A 13,277-nucleotide genomic window follows, 5' to 3' on the forward strand; every position below is an offset into this window, starting at 1 on the left:
TCCATAAAAATAGAAACGTTTAAACCTTTTTTATTTTAGGACGTGGACCCCACAATTCACTAACACTGTTTTCATTACTATTTCTCTTCCTCTCTCTTACTTTACTAATGCTTCTCTCTTATTTTATCAATTGTGCACTAAAACTCGCATCGTTTCAAAATTTTATACTCCATTCGTCCCACTTTAGGAGTCCCGGTTGAGTTCGGCATGAGTTTTAAGAAATGTAAAGGAATGCTCGTGAAAAAATTAGTGGAATGTGGGTCCTACTTTTTTATACTAGTTTTATAATAAAATGTGAGTGGAAAAAGGTTAGTGGAATGTGAGGCCTAATACCATTTATAGAATATCCAACCGGGACTCCTAAAGTGAGACACCAAAAAATGATAAACCGGGAACTCCTAAAGTGAGACGGAGGGAGTATTTTTTAGGGCCGAGTTAGTATTTTATTATTAAAATATTTGAATAGTTAAGATAAATTTTATATTTGTAAGTTTAATTTAATTAAATTTGTAGTCAAATATAATTACTGAATTCGTATCCATGTCCATGGTGATTGGGAAAGTAATTATGTCCACGCTATACAATGCATATGACTATAGTTATGATTTTGCATTATTGATGGATGAAAAATAAAATAAGGTAAAAATGTTAAAAATTAACCAAATTTCAATCCATAACATGGATCAAATCTTAATTATTACAATAAAAAAATTGAAGGACAAGATTAAATAGATTTTGAAAATGCGGAGGTCATTTTATTAGGCGTTTTGGTTCATTCTAAAATACAAAGGTCATTTAAGGATCATTTTAATTTATTTGAAATAAATTGTAAATGTGTATGAATTAAAATGATCTTAAAATTGTCTTCTTATTTTTTTATATTGAATTTTCTCAATGAACTAAAATGGTCTAAAATGATTTGCGTGTTTTTCAAATTTAAATTTCTAAAATGAACTAAAACACCCTTAAAATTACCTTCATATTTTTAAAATTCGATTTTTTTTAACTCAATCTAATTATTTTATTTTTTATTCTTGTAGTTGAAATTGAGTAAATAATTATGCACTAAAAGAATTATAACTCTATAACAACTACCGTATAAAAAATAAAATATAGCACATCTTCAACTACAATGTTATCATATCGACTTCTCAACTTCCAAGTTTAATTAGTGAGTCTAGTCAACAAAAGTTTGATTATGTTATTCTATTGATTGAAGTGGAAACATGGAATATGAACTAACAAAATAAGAGAAGATTTTACAGCATCAAAAGTCGGCCTATATAGTAATCAATAAAGATTAAAGAGTAATTTTTTTTTGTGAGAGTGGACATATGCGGCGCCTGATCTTTGTTTTAAAAAATGAAATCAAGATTTGATGTAAAAATTCCGATGCTTACATGTGTGGTTACGTATTAATCCTGAGATTAAGTTTTTCCTAATTAATTTAATATCGCTGCTTTTATACAAATAGATTCCTCCATTCCATCCAAAGGGTGTTTGTAACATATGATACCTCAAAATTATGAGTAGTTATTTAGTATCTAGGATATTGTCAAATGGGGGTGTCTTGTGTTAGAAAAATACATACCTTCTCAAAGGGGTTAAGAGATATCATAATTTGAAACATTAATAATTTGCAAGTATTTGTATTACTTATAGCTTTTGACCCCATAAAATAGATTTCGCGTACAATTTTGATGGTGATGAGGAAATAGAAGATAGGTGTGAATTTGGAATATATATGAATATATATTGTACAGTCTATATTGTACTATTAACATTTAACAAGCCTAAGGTCCTAAAATTAATTAATAGTAAAAAATTATGTCGGCTGCCTTTTGAATTGTTTAAAGATTATTATAATGCCCAAGTGATGGGCAGTTAAAACGCATGTCACTCTATGGCTTTCGTGGATTTGGCGGCCATTTTATGTTAGAATAAAATCAATTATCTGTTATTTAATGGTAAGTATATGATGGAAGTTGAAGAAAATGGAGGAAAAGTATTAGGTCGTGGAGCTTTAATAACTAGGAATTATGTCGATATGATGTCTTTTTAATTATCGGAAGACTAAAAGTTTCAGAAATTGTTTCTTTATAAGTTATTACAGTACTAATTAAAATGTATTGATTTTCAATTAAGATTTATCTTAGGTTGTTTCCTAATGTGAATTACTACTCCTTGTGCATAATTTTTGCATATTATGAAACCACTTATCCCGCAACATAGCGGTCCTAAATTTTCCACCAAGGTTAATGAAAATGAAAAACAATAACTAAAATTCTAATACTTTGCTAGGTTTATGAGATAGGTTAGTAATATATATATCAAATTGGAGTTATGATTATAGGTTAACGATGATTAGAATATTGATATTTGCAAATCCAAATGAATATTTACTCCGATCTGATAAATATAAAACATTTAGTTTTTAGCACGTGATTTTATACCGTATTATTTTGTGAATTAATGAAAAAAAAGTAAAATAAAAAAGAGGAAATTAAAAGTAGAGATAATTTTATTTGCATTTTAAAAAACGTTTGCATAACTATCCAAAAATTAAATTGTTTCATTTTTCATGAAACAAGAGAGAGTAATGTAATGAGTGTGCCACGTAGACCAAATTAAAGTACCAAGTGTCAGAGGATTTATGTTTGTGGTTGTATATATATCTAGAAAAAGTTCACGGTATTCTTGTTCACTTCTTTCTATCGTTTTGACTACCTTGGATTTTGCCCAATTTTAATAGGTAACAACGATCGAGATCTGCCCAAATTCTATAACTTAATTAAAATGTACGGAGTATTATTTTTATTTTAGTTCTAATCTTTGAACAAATTGGAAGAACTAATATGAAAGCTCCATTGTTACAAATTATTTATGTGCTTTCATTGTTACAAATTATTTTTTACCGCTGTATGTAAGAGCAACTCTAACAAGGGGAGTATTATTTTTATTTTAGTTCTAATCTTTGAACAAATTGGAAGAACTAATATGAAAGCTCCATTGTTACAAATTATTTATGTGCTTTCATTGTTACAAATTATTTTTTATTTTTGTACCGCTGTATGTAAGAGCAACTCTAACAAGGAAAGCTAAATGAAAGAGGTATATCATCTATTTACCTTCTCAAAAAGTGAATTATACCCTCCATAAAAGTAATACGTTCAAAGGAAAAGGTATATAGAAATGTATATCATTTAAAAAAAATAAAATAATAATACAAAATGCATTAAAAAAATATAAAATATAATATCTTCTCAAATGCCTTCCCACTTGGAGAATGATATTTTATGAAAAGAAGACAAATATGGTGGTTATATGATTTTACCTCTCCGATGATGGAGAGGTAAAGATACATCTTCAAAATGGAAAATGGGAAAAGGCATAATATCTTCTCAAATACTTCTTCCCTCGAAGAATGATTTTTCATGGAGAAAAGATAAATATGGTAGTTATATGACTTTACTCCTCCATTTACCTCTCCCCTTGGAGATGCTCTAAGTATTAATTTAACTATTTTATTAATATTTAATATAAAATAAAAAAATATATCATGTAGTGAAATTCAATTATTAAATTAAATATTTGCAATCAACATTAATAATAAACTTTTTGCTGATAATTATATAACTAAATAATAATTCTATTAACCTTAATTGGATTGGATTAATATCTGAATCTCTAATTAGTTCTATAAAATTTAATTAAAACAGTAGAGATAAAACTTAATGAAAACAAAATGAAAAAAAAGCACTCCCCTCCGTCCTGGTTAAGATGACATATTTCTTAGTTGGCACGTGATTTTAGGATTTGTTGATTAATGATTGGATAGGGATTCAGAAAAAGAGTGGGTGTAAATATTAAATAGAAAGAGAAAGAAAGTTGAATATTTAATAGAAAGAAAAAAATAATTGCATGTATTAATTGGATAGAGAAAGATACCAAAAATAGAAATACGTATCCTACTTGAAATAAACTAAAAGTAAAAGTTTATCATCATAGTTGAAACGGAGGAAATAATAAACTGATAGTATGAAGAGATACCAATGCACGAAGACCATGTTTATTTTGTGGATTCTAATTATAAGTACTCGTATTGATTGTTCTATAAATTGTTTGCTTAGAGCATCCCTATCCGTGCTCTTAAATAAGAGCATGGAGGCGAGCCCAAACCCACTTTTACTCCTTGTCCTTAGGCAAGAGCACAACACTCACATCCATACTCTTCCGCAAGGACAAGCTCAAGGATCCCACCATTCTATTATTCAATTTAAATACTTCAATTACTAAAAAAAATTCTACATTATAAAAATACACTAAAATATAAAAAATATATAATTAAATTCTAAAAAATAAAAAATACATAATTAAAATCCTAAAAAATAAAAATATATAATTAAAATCCTAGAAAATAAAAAAAATACATAATTAAAATCCTACAAATTAAAAATTACATAATTAAAGACTAAAAAATACCCCGTGGAAGACTAGTCCCCTATCCCCAATGTTCTTCGGAGACCCCGTATCATTGCCACATGTGTTGCAAGTTGGTCGGGAGTCATGTTAGACCTATCGGTCGCATTGAGATGACCCAAGAGGGCCCACAACGAGTTGGTCGGGGGTTGAGGTGGCACAAAGGGAGCGGGGGTGGGGGCGTATGGAGTCGGGGCGCGACGGCGGTTGGCCATCGCCTTCTTCTTTCCTTGCGGCCGGCGGGAACTGCTTGGGCCAGCGTCGGGGCAACCCAAGTTAGTTCCGGCAAGCTGGGTAGCCACTTCATCAAAAGTGCCGTCGGATAGGGCTACCGACCTCGACCGTTTGCTGGAGGAGTATGCTACTACGCCACCCATATACTTCTCATGATGGCGCGCCTCCTACCATAAGCTAAGGTACTTGAACGGTTTCAAGTTCAAGGATTGGTAGGTCGCCAAGGTAGCACTAATGATGTCGAGCTCGCTCTTGCCGCTCCTCGCCGACCGCTCTTCCTGGAGGTAATACCCCTGGAACTTACCGATTGCGTCGTTGGATCTGTAGATGGAATTGCGCACTGTACTATCATTGCGATAGATGGTTCCCTCGAGCCGGTTTTCATTGTACATACGAGTGACGCGCCACCAAATCGTTTTCCCGCTTTGGTTCGTGCCAACGTCCGGATCTTCGGAGACTGCCAAGTTGGCTTTGAATAACTGCATCATATCATCCAGAGTGTTAGGGGTGCGGGTACCACGAATAGGAGGAGTAGGAGTAGGAGTAGAAGTAGGAGTAGGAGTAGGAGTAGAGATGCCGCTCCCTCCCGATCCAGTTTAGGGTGCCCACCCGTATCGCCATCGGGGGCATCTTGGTCGTCCACCGGGTAAGGCCGGTAGCCACCCGGAACTTGAGATCCTTGGGTTTGAGGAGGGGCCGAAAATTGCGTTTCCGGACTAGGGAATGGTTGTGAGCCGAACCATTCGTGGTTCCAACCGCGGGAGTCGGGGGGGGTGATCGCCAGAGCCGGACATTGTGTAGTGTGATGGGAATTTAGATGAGAGAATAGATGAGAATTGATGAGAGAATAGATGGGAGAATTTAGATGATATAATAGATGAGAATTGTGTAGTGTGGTGGGAATTTTTTTGTGTTGAAGTGGGGGTATTTATAGATGAAAATGTGAATTTTGGGGGAAAAAATTGAAAATAAAAATAAAAAGTGTGTAGAAAGCGGATATAATTTATTGGGAAGTAGAAAAATATATATTTTAATTAATTTCTATTTTTTTTTTCAAAAAAAGTAAATAAATAAAATTTGCCAACGGCTATGCTGTTGGCCAATCGCGAGATGCCACGTAAGGCTGCTAAACGGCACAGACGTGCTCTTATTTAAGAGCAGCGCCGTGCCGCTGGCACAGACAGACGGCTTGCAACGATGGACAACAGTGGGGCTTGCCGCTGGCACGGACGGACAACGCCCCACCGCGGATGCTCTTAGGACTTTGTTGTCCTAATTTTTTAAATTTATGTGTTTATTGATTTTTAAATTTGCTTAACTTTAAAGCTACTCCTACATTTTATTATAATCAATATTTATACACATGTATGCCTACGCACAACAAACAGTTTATGAATGAGATAATCCAACACGTTTCGGCCACTTTTAATTATAATTATAATATAATACTAGTAAAAGGCAAAATCAAGATACCCATTCAGCAGTGCGTTGTGCCAAATGGAACTTCATGGTTATATTGAGTTAATTAAATTTGTCAAAGCACATAAAATGGATTGATTATCACTAAAGCTAATTAAAGCCGCCCAATATTATATATATTTATGCGGCCCAATGAAAACGCCCACTCAGATTGTAACGACGTAGTTTACGTCACTAATCACAACATAATAATTTATACGATTTTAAAAGATTCTCGCATTTATTTATTTAAGTTTACTAGAGTGAGATACCTGCGATGCAATCCAAAACTAGTCAAAAATATTTTGAACTTTGAACATTCAATTATTGAATCGTAATTAATCAATTCAATTTATCCAAGATTATATTCTTTCGATTACTCGTCGGGATAGTTCTCCCTAAATTTTCACGTCACCTACGTCCTTTGCCAGCAACCAAGCAAGTAGTAATTTAATAAAAATAATTTAATACTAATTGGTGTATTGTGAATGAAAAAATAGTCCTATCTTAAGAATAACGTGTTAGTAATAACAAATTAATGTCTAGGAAATGAAGAAATACCGAACCATGTAAAACTAGAAATTGTAAATAGATTAATTTTGGTGAATATACCAAAATAGCTAGTAATATTAAGTTGCATTTACATTCTTTAAAAATATACTACTAAAGAGATGCAATTATCACCGTTATAATATGTAGTACGTGAAAATAGTCTCCCACTACATCTGAAATTGAAAGAACGATATTAGTGTTTGGTCTTGAAATTTTTGAGCCGATTTTTCACAACTCTTATATATTTAAAATTATTATAGCTACTCGTCTTATCGTAAAGGGCCATGTTGAGACAAGCTAGCATAATTCATGCATCACGTCGATCTAAGTTTACTTTTCAAAAATTTAGCATATGTTAACTCTCACGCCTCAATAATAAGCAAAGATATGCATAGTCAAGTTCAAATCAACAAAATTGCAACGCGATAAATAAATAAATAAATAGCAATATCAAAATAGCTCGAAATTATTCGATAGAAAGTTAATAAGAGAAACTTATCTAGCCAATATTGTGGTGCATGCCCAAGCAAAATGAAATTCGCCACCAAAATCCCTGAAAATGCAGATAACAAATATTAGATGATATATATCATTGTCTACAATTACCACTAAATTCAAGAATTGTATGTATAAGAGCCCCTCTTTTTCTTCTTTTTTTTTTTTCTGATTTTTCTGTGAAAAATACCTTTTGGAAGTGAAGAGCAAAACATCTAAATTTATGAACTCCCCCATCTAATTCTTTCAAAGTATTTATTGAACATTACTATCTTAGATCTGAAAGGGTATCGAGCAAGTGGATCATAGTCTCACATGGAAGATAAATCAAGTTACATAGATAATATCAAATATTATCATTGATATTCTAATTATACGAAAAGCCAGTACCCCATGATTATATTCTTTGAACTAGCTAGGCATATTGATTTTCAAAAACATTTAACTCGATTGCAACTACTCTTTCAACCAATAACAAATTGATTTGACACAATAACATATTATAAGCCCTTATTCAAGCCTTTGCAAGGCCATGATCTTATTTAATGGGGTAATGTGTGAGTTGACCCTTGCTAGACCCCAAAAGTCACTGCCTTGTGATAATTATTGTTATATGTATATCATATTATTGCTTGTGATTCTTCCTATACATTTTATTTATAAAAAATTTCATAGTAACACTTAAAAAAATTTCAACCAAAATTGTTGTACGGGCAAAGCTCGACTATAAAGGTTAATAAATCACATGCAAAGTTGACTTACCTGAAATTGAACTAGAGTGAACTGTAAAAATGGTACTTAGAGAATATAGGATGCATGTTTGAGTTAGTTCGTGAATATAAATGCATTTGAGGTATTTGGACAAATTTTAATTCATTTGAGGTATTATTTCCACGAAATATATACCTCAAATATATAGTACTAGTATATATTACTCGAAATTAATCCTTTCATTTATACATTTCCAGTTCAAGTTTGATGTGATGATGCATGTTCAATATGTGATGTAGAAGCAATAAATTGCGTTAATAAATATAATGCTAATGAACTATGCATTAAAATGTCAAAGCAGATAAGTACAATGCCACTGGCATATTTTATTAAACCAAATTCCAATTCAAGGATAAGTACAACTATTACTATCCTATACAGAGTTTTGCAGCACCTAACTCACGCAGCATGCAAGATTCAAGTGGTCAAACAAGAAATAAAAATGATTAATCAGTTCTTTGGATTTTTGTGTATGGCATGCAAAGCACAGAAAATTGTCTCCAAAAGTAATTTAATTTTCACCTACCTAAGATAGAGATTTCAAGAAGTGGATTCTATATTCTTAGTATTTTATTTTCTTTTATGGTGATGACTTGATAAAATATTAGTATTGTTAAACTCAAACCAATGCTTGGGATAAAATTATAATTTTAATCGTCAAAAGTGTTGTATGCAAGATTGCACTTAACTAGTAAAACTTAAGAATTGCTAATCACATTAAGCATCCCTTATCCTTTATAACTACCACTAGATATCTATTTTGCAAATAGCTGAATTGTGATTAAAATTTTTGGTTGTTAAGCAAAGGATAAAGCTAATAATAAACTATATACATATATTTGAGTGAGAGTGAGTGCGTATGACTCAGTTTAATTGTATCTCGCAATACCAATTAATTAAGTTCACATAACTTATATATTATTCTTGTTTCTACATTTTATAATTTATTGTGATTGTTTCTATTAGAAAGTGGATAATTTTATTCAAGTAAAACTAACAACACATATAAATGGATATCCATAGAGACTAATATTTATCTTCTAATTACAGAATTATAAACATCATGCACTATGAACACGACATGTTTTAAATAGATTTTTATAACTAACTAAACGAAAATAATAAAAAAAACAATTGAAAATAGCAAATAGAAGGCGATGTTTGTATCAATTAAAGAAGAGATTTCCGAGTATTAATGCTTTCATTGACTATTTTGTTGACTTGTTATTACTAATCCATACCCCATGTTAAAGTGTTAATATTCATCTTTCTGAGTTTTGTAGAAACACAACGAATCAATTAATTATTGGCCAATTAATAAAAAAAAATACTCATTTAATTATTGGCCAATTAAAAAAAAACTATTATCTCATTGTTAAATAAGTAAAACGAGGTATGGATAAATAATTAGAAAACTACTCTCAAGCAATAGAATTCTATATGTTTAGTTACTCGTGGAAAAATAAATTAAATCACAAGAAATATATAAATATTCAACATGAAGTAAATTAGATTAATCACCGTTAAGAATTTTGTTGACATCAACCTTCTTTGTAACATTGTCTAGCTTCGATTGATCGTGTGCCCAAATGATTATGGTGGAGAACTCCATGAAAAAATATGATGGGGTAATGGCTCCTAATGGATCGTAATAATAGATCCTATTAATGGATTGCTATAATAGGCAATAAGGGATTAAGTTAAATTAATAGACATATCACAGATAAATTCATGGATAATCATTTCTAAGTCAGAGCATGCATATTTTACAGTGCAAGGAAATTGAGTTATTGAATATATCTTTATCGAAGAAGAGATTGAGCTTCAAAATGCAAAAAATTTTAGGATTGGTATACTGATAGTTGTTTTGAGCGTACATGTAGTTACTCAAACAACTGTATACGAGAAACCCTAAATCTACTTCGAACTCTAGAGAGATTAAATAACATTACTAAATGATGTAGTTCATAATAAATATATGTGTAAACGCATATAAAATAAACAAGTCTAAGGCTTCTGCATTGTAGACCGAGTAGTGGAACAGATTATCACAGTACTCGGTCAGTTCCTTGCTGAAGAAAAACGTTATCATAATCTAAATAGACTTTGACTATCAATAATAAAAAAGTTGCAGTGTCAGTCTGAAAAGTTTTTCTTACCTAAGAAAACAAATGTTGGTGTGTATAGCACTGAATAAGATCGAAGGTGAGATAGATCTTTATTGTTATCTACTGAAAGATATAATCTTTGAAGTTTTGTACTCCCTTCGTCTCATAATAGATGTACACTTTCCTTTTTAGTTTGTCCCTAAAAGATGTCACATTTCCTTTTTTGGATAAAGCTTCCTCTCACGTTAATATAAATATACTATTTTATTTCTCCACCTAACACACAAAACAACATCAGATAAACTCTCGTGTCAATCCCCAAGTGTGCCATTTATTATGAACGGAGGAAGTATTTTTTTTAATATTTGTATAACATATTACATTTGTCATTCAATCATACACTACTTTGATTTACGAGTATGTGCAGGTTTTTCTTAACCCAATTACCATGATATTTTGGGTAGTAGTACACAAGGACGGATGTAGAAATTTCTTAGCAAGAGGGACAAAAATATACATGAAGAAATTTTAAAAATTAAAAAAGGGGCAATTAGTGGAAGATTAATACAAAAATCTCTATAATTGGTTATACATATATATAAAGAATGAAATATGAGCATGGGCATTTGCCCCATTTAGCTTAATGCTAGATCCGTCCCTGGTAATATATATTATTATATTGAATTGCGTGACTGCATGGGTATGAAAATATCCTCGAGGTGTTTGAGAAAAGAATTTATTATTCAGGTGAACTAACCAGTTGGAATTTGTTCCATAAAAAATACTACCTCCGTCCCACAATAATTGTTAGTTTTTTCCATTTCGGTTCGTCCCACAATATTGTCACACTTTATTTTTACCATAAATGGTAAGTAGGTCCCACATTCCACTAACTCACTCCACTCACATATTATAAAACCAATATAAAAAGTGGGTTCCACGTTCCACTAACTTTTCCGACCAACTTTTCTTTACATTTCTTAACCCGTGCTAACAATAAGAGTGACAATTACGTGGGACGGAGGGAGTAATTAATGTTCCGAACTAGACAATTCTTTGAAAAAGAGATTAATTTTAATTCATAGGAGTTGATCTTGATTTAATTTTCAAGTTCTTCATACGTTTTTGGTTCTTGCTTTCTTGTATACTATCTAGATCTATTGCGATTATATGAGATTCGCCCATGCAAATGGATAGTCAATAGCAAGAGAAATAAGTTATAAGATCTAAGGTCGAGTCAAGACACTACACGTAGAGAAGGTGCAAGCCACGTCGATCATTTGGAGGACCACAAAGTAATAATCACGTACAAACACATTTAATTACATAGTTTATGTGAATAATATTGGTTTTACATGAAAACAGAATTAATCACTTAATCATCTAAATAGATCTGTTTGACAAATGCGTTTTTCCATTGTGCAACCTTGATACACTCGGATTTTGCACTATTTTATTCTCTATATTGGTCTGTTTTGAGTGTCAAACTTGCAATTAATGTCCATTTATTGCATATTTTATACGTTTTTGTATTTTTATAAAAAAAGTCAAATCCTGGAAACTGAAGAAATGGCTCCGTTCAGCGGTCCACAGACCTAAAGTCAGCGGCCGCCGAGAACCAAGCGGCCTGACTCGGAAACTGAGCATGAAGCCGAACACGCCCAACGACCACTGAAACATGGTCAGTGGACAGTGGTCCACTGATTGCCAAATGTCCAGAAGACTTTGTCCGCTGATATCAAGTCAGCAACTCGTTGAGTTTATGCCGCGCAACAATTTAATTTATTTTTGTCTCCAAGACTTACCATGTTCGGCCAGAAATCATACCATATGGAGGAAAACAGCCTTGAGCCTATAAATACCCCTCATGCTTTATCAAAATGATCTTTTTGCTGCTCTCTACACTTGACTTGACCTGCTGAGAATTCTTGTTCTATAACCATCGTCATTCCACTATCGTTAATACTTGGAGTTTGGAGCTTGGAGGGAAGAGAAGATTGAAGCTTTCAAGATTCTTCCTTTGGGTTTTATCCTAGATAGTTTTTAACGTTTTCATTATATTCCCTTCAAACTATGGATTTATGTTATTTGTCTATGGGTAACTAAATCTGTAGAAATCTAGGGATATGTTATTACTCTTTTTGTTTATATAATTTCATTTTTTATATCCATGATTCTAGTTTGTTTTGTTTTAAACTGTTCGATAATGTTGCACGATTGAGTGACACTATCTATGTTTAGAATTCTTGGCATATAAAGTAATCGAGAGAGGATTCATGTGTTTGATGAGTGTAGTTAACGCTATAGTTAATTCTGCCTTGTTATAGTTACAAGTAGTTACATTGCTAAAATTTAATGCATCAAATCCTAGTATAAATATCATAACAATCGCAAATTCCATGCAATATTTAGTCGAATCAACTCAAGTCTAACGATCATATATCCCCAAATGTAACCATTTTTTGTAAAGCAAGATATTAAAAAAGGAAAACATAGATACAATGTGTATAGACTTCAATATATCTTCTATACGATGGATGATATATAAATTTCTCTAGACACAAAATTTATCCACTTAAGCTAAACATTGTACTTTCAGTACTAACTTGCATCTAACTTAAATTCATGCATCTCACAATTATATGAATGTGTGATAAAACTCACACTCTAAAAGTGTATACTATCTAATCAAACAAAGTGCATAGTTTACCATAAACGGGCTCAAAGTCTTAGTCATTCTCTATCTCTATTGTGACAATGAATCAAGAATAAAAAATGTCTTTTGATTTAATTATAATGTAGACTCTACTTGTTGGTCACTGAACTGCCCGGTGGCTGCTGACTTCCTCTCAACAAACCGTTGGTTAGGTCTGTTTCTTCTAGTCTTCGTTTCTAACCTTTTCCTGCCATTTTTAGTGTCTATTTTGCACATTTCTCACAAAACACGTTAAAATACCAAAATGTATAAAGTATGCAATTAAATGACATATTTTGCATGATTGACATCTACTTTGCAGAGCTTAATATTTTGACCCATCCCATACATATAGGGACTGAAATTCTTCCTTCATTTGTCACTTATGATATTTTCCCTTTTGTAAGTTTAGAAGTTTGATAGTTTATTTGCTTTGAACTTTTGAGTAATAGGAGTTCAAAGTCCTTATATACAAAAAGAAGATA

The 13,277-nt window shown here is 31.9% G+C and overlaps 1 long non-coding RNA gene across 1 annotated transcript; it reads right to left on the reverse strand.

Moving 5' to 3' along the window:
- Positions 1-7,147: 7,147 nt before the first annotated feature.
- Positions 7,148-7,620, reverse strand: LOC125191038. The gene is made up of 2 exons (XR_007171013.1): positions 7,409-7,620; positions 7,148-7,276 (listed from the first exon to the last, which is right to left on the reverse strand). It is a non-coding gene; the product is annotated as an uncharacterized LOC125191038 (long non-coding RNA).
- Between the last annotated feature and the right edge of the window lie 5,657 nt (positions 7,621-13,277).

The sequence above is a fragment of the Salvia hispanica genome, chromosome 5 (genome assembly GCF_023119035.1).
Source record: "Salvia hispanica cultivar TCC Black 2014 chromosome 5, UniMelb_Shisp_WGS_1.0, whole genome shotgun sequence".
Taxonomy (NCBI): domain Eukaryota; kingdom Viridiplantae; phylum Streptophyta; class Magnoliopsida; order Lamiales; family Lamiaceae; genus Salvia; species Salvia hispanica.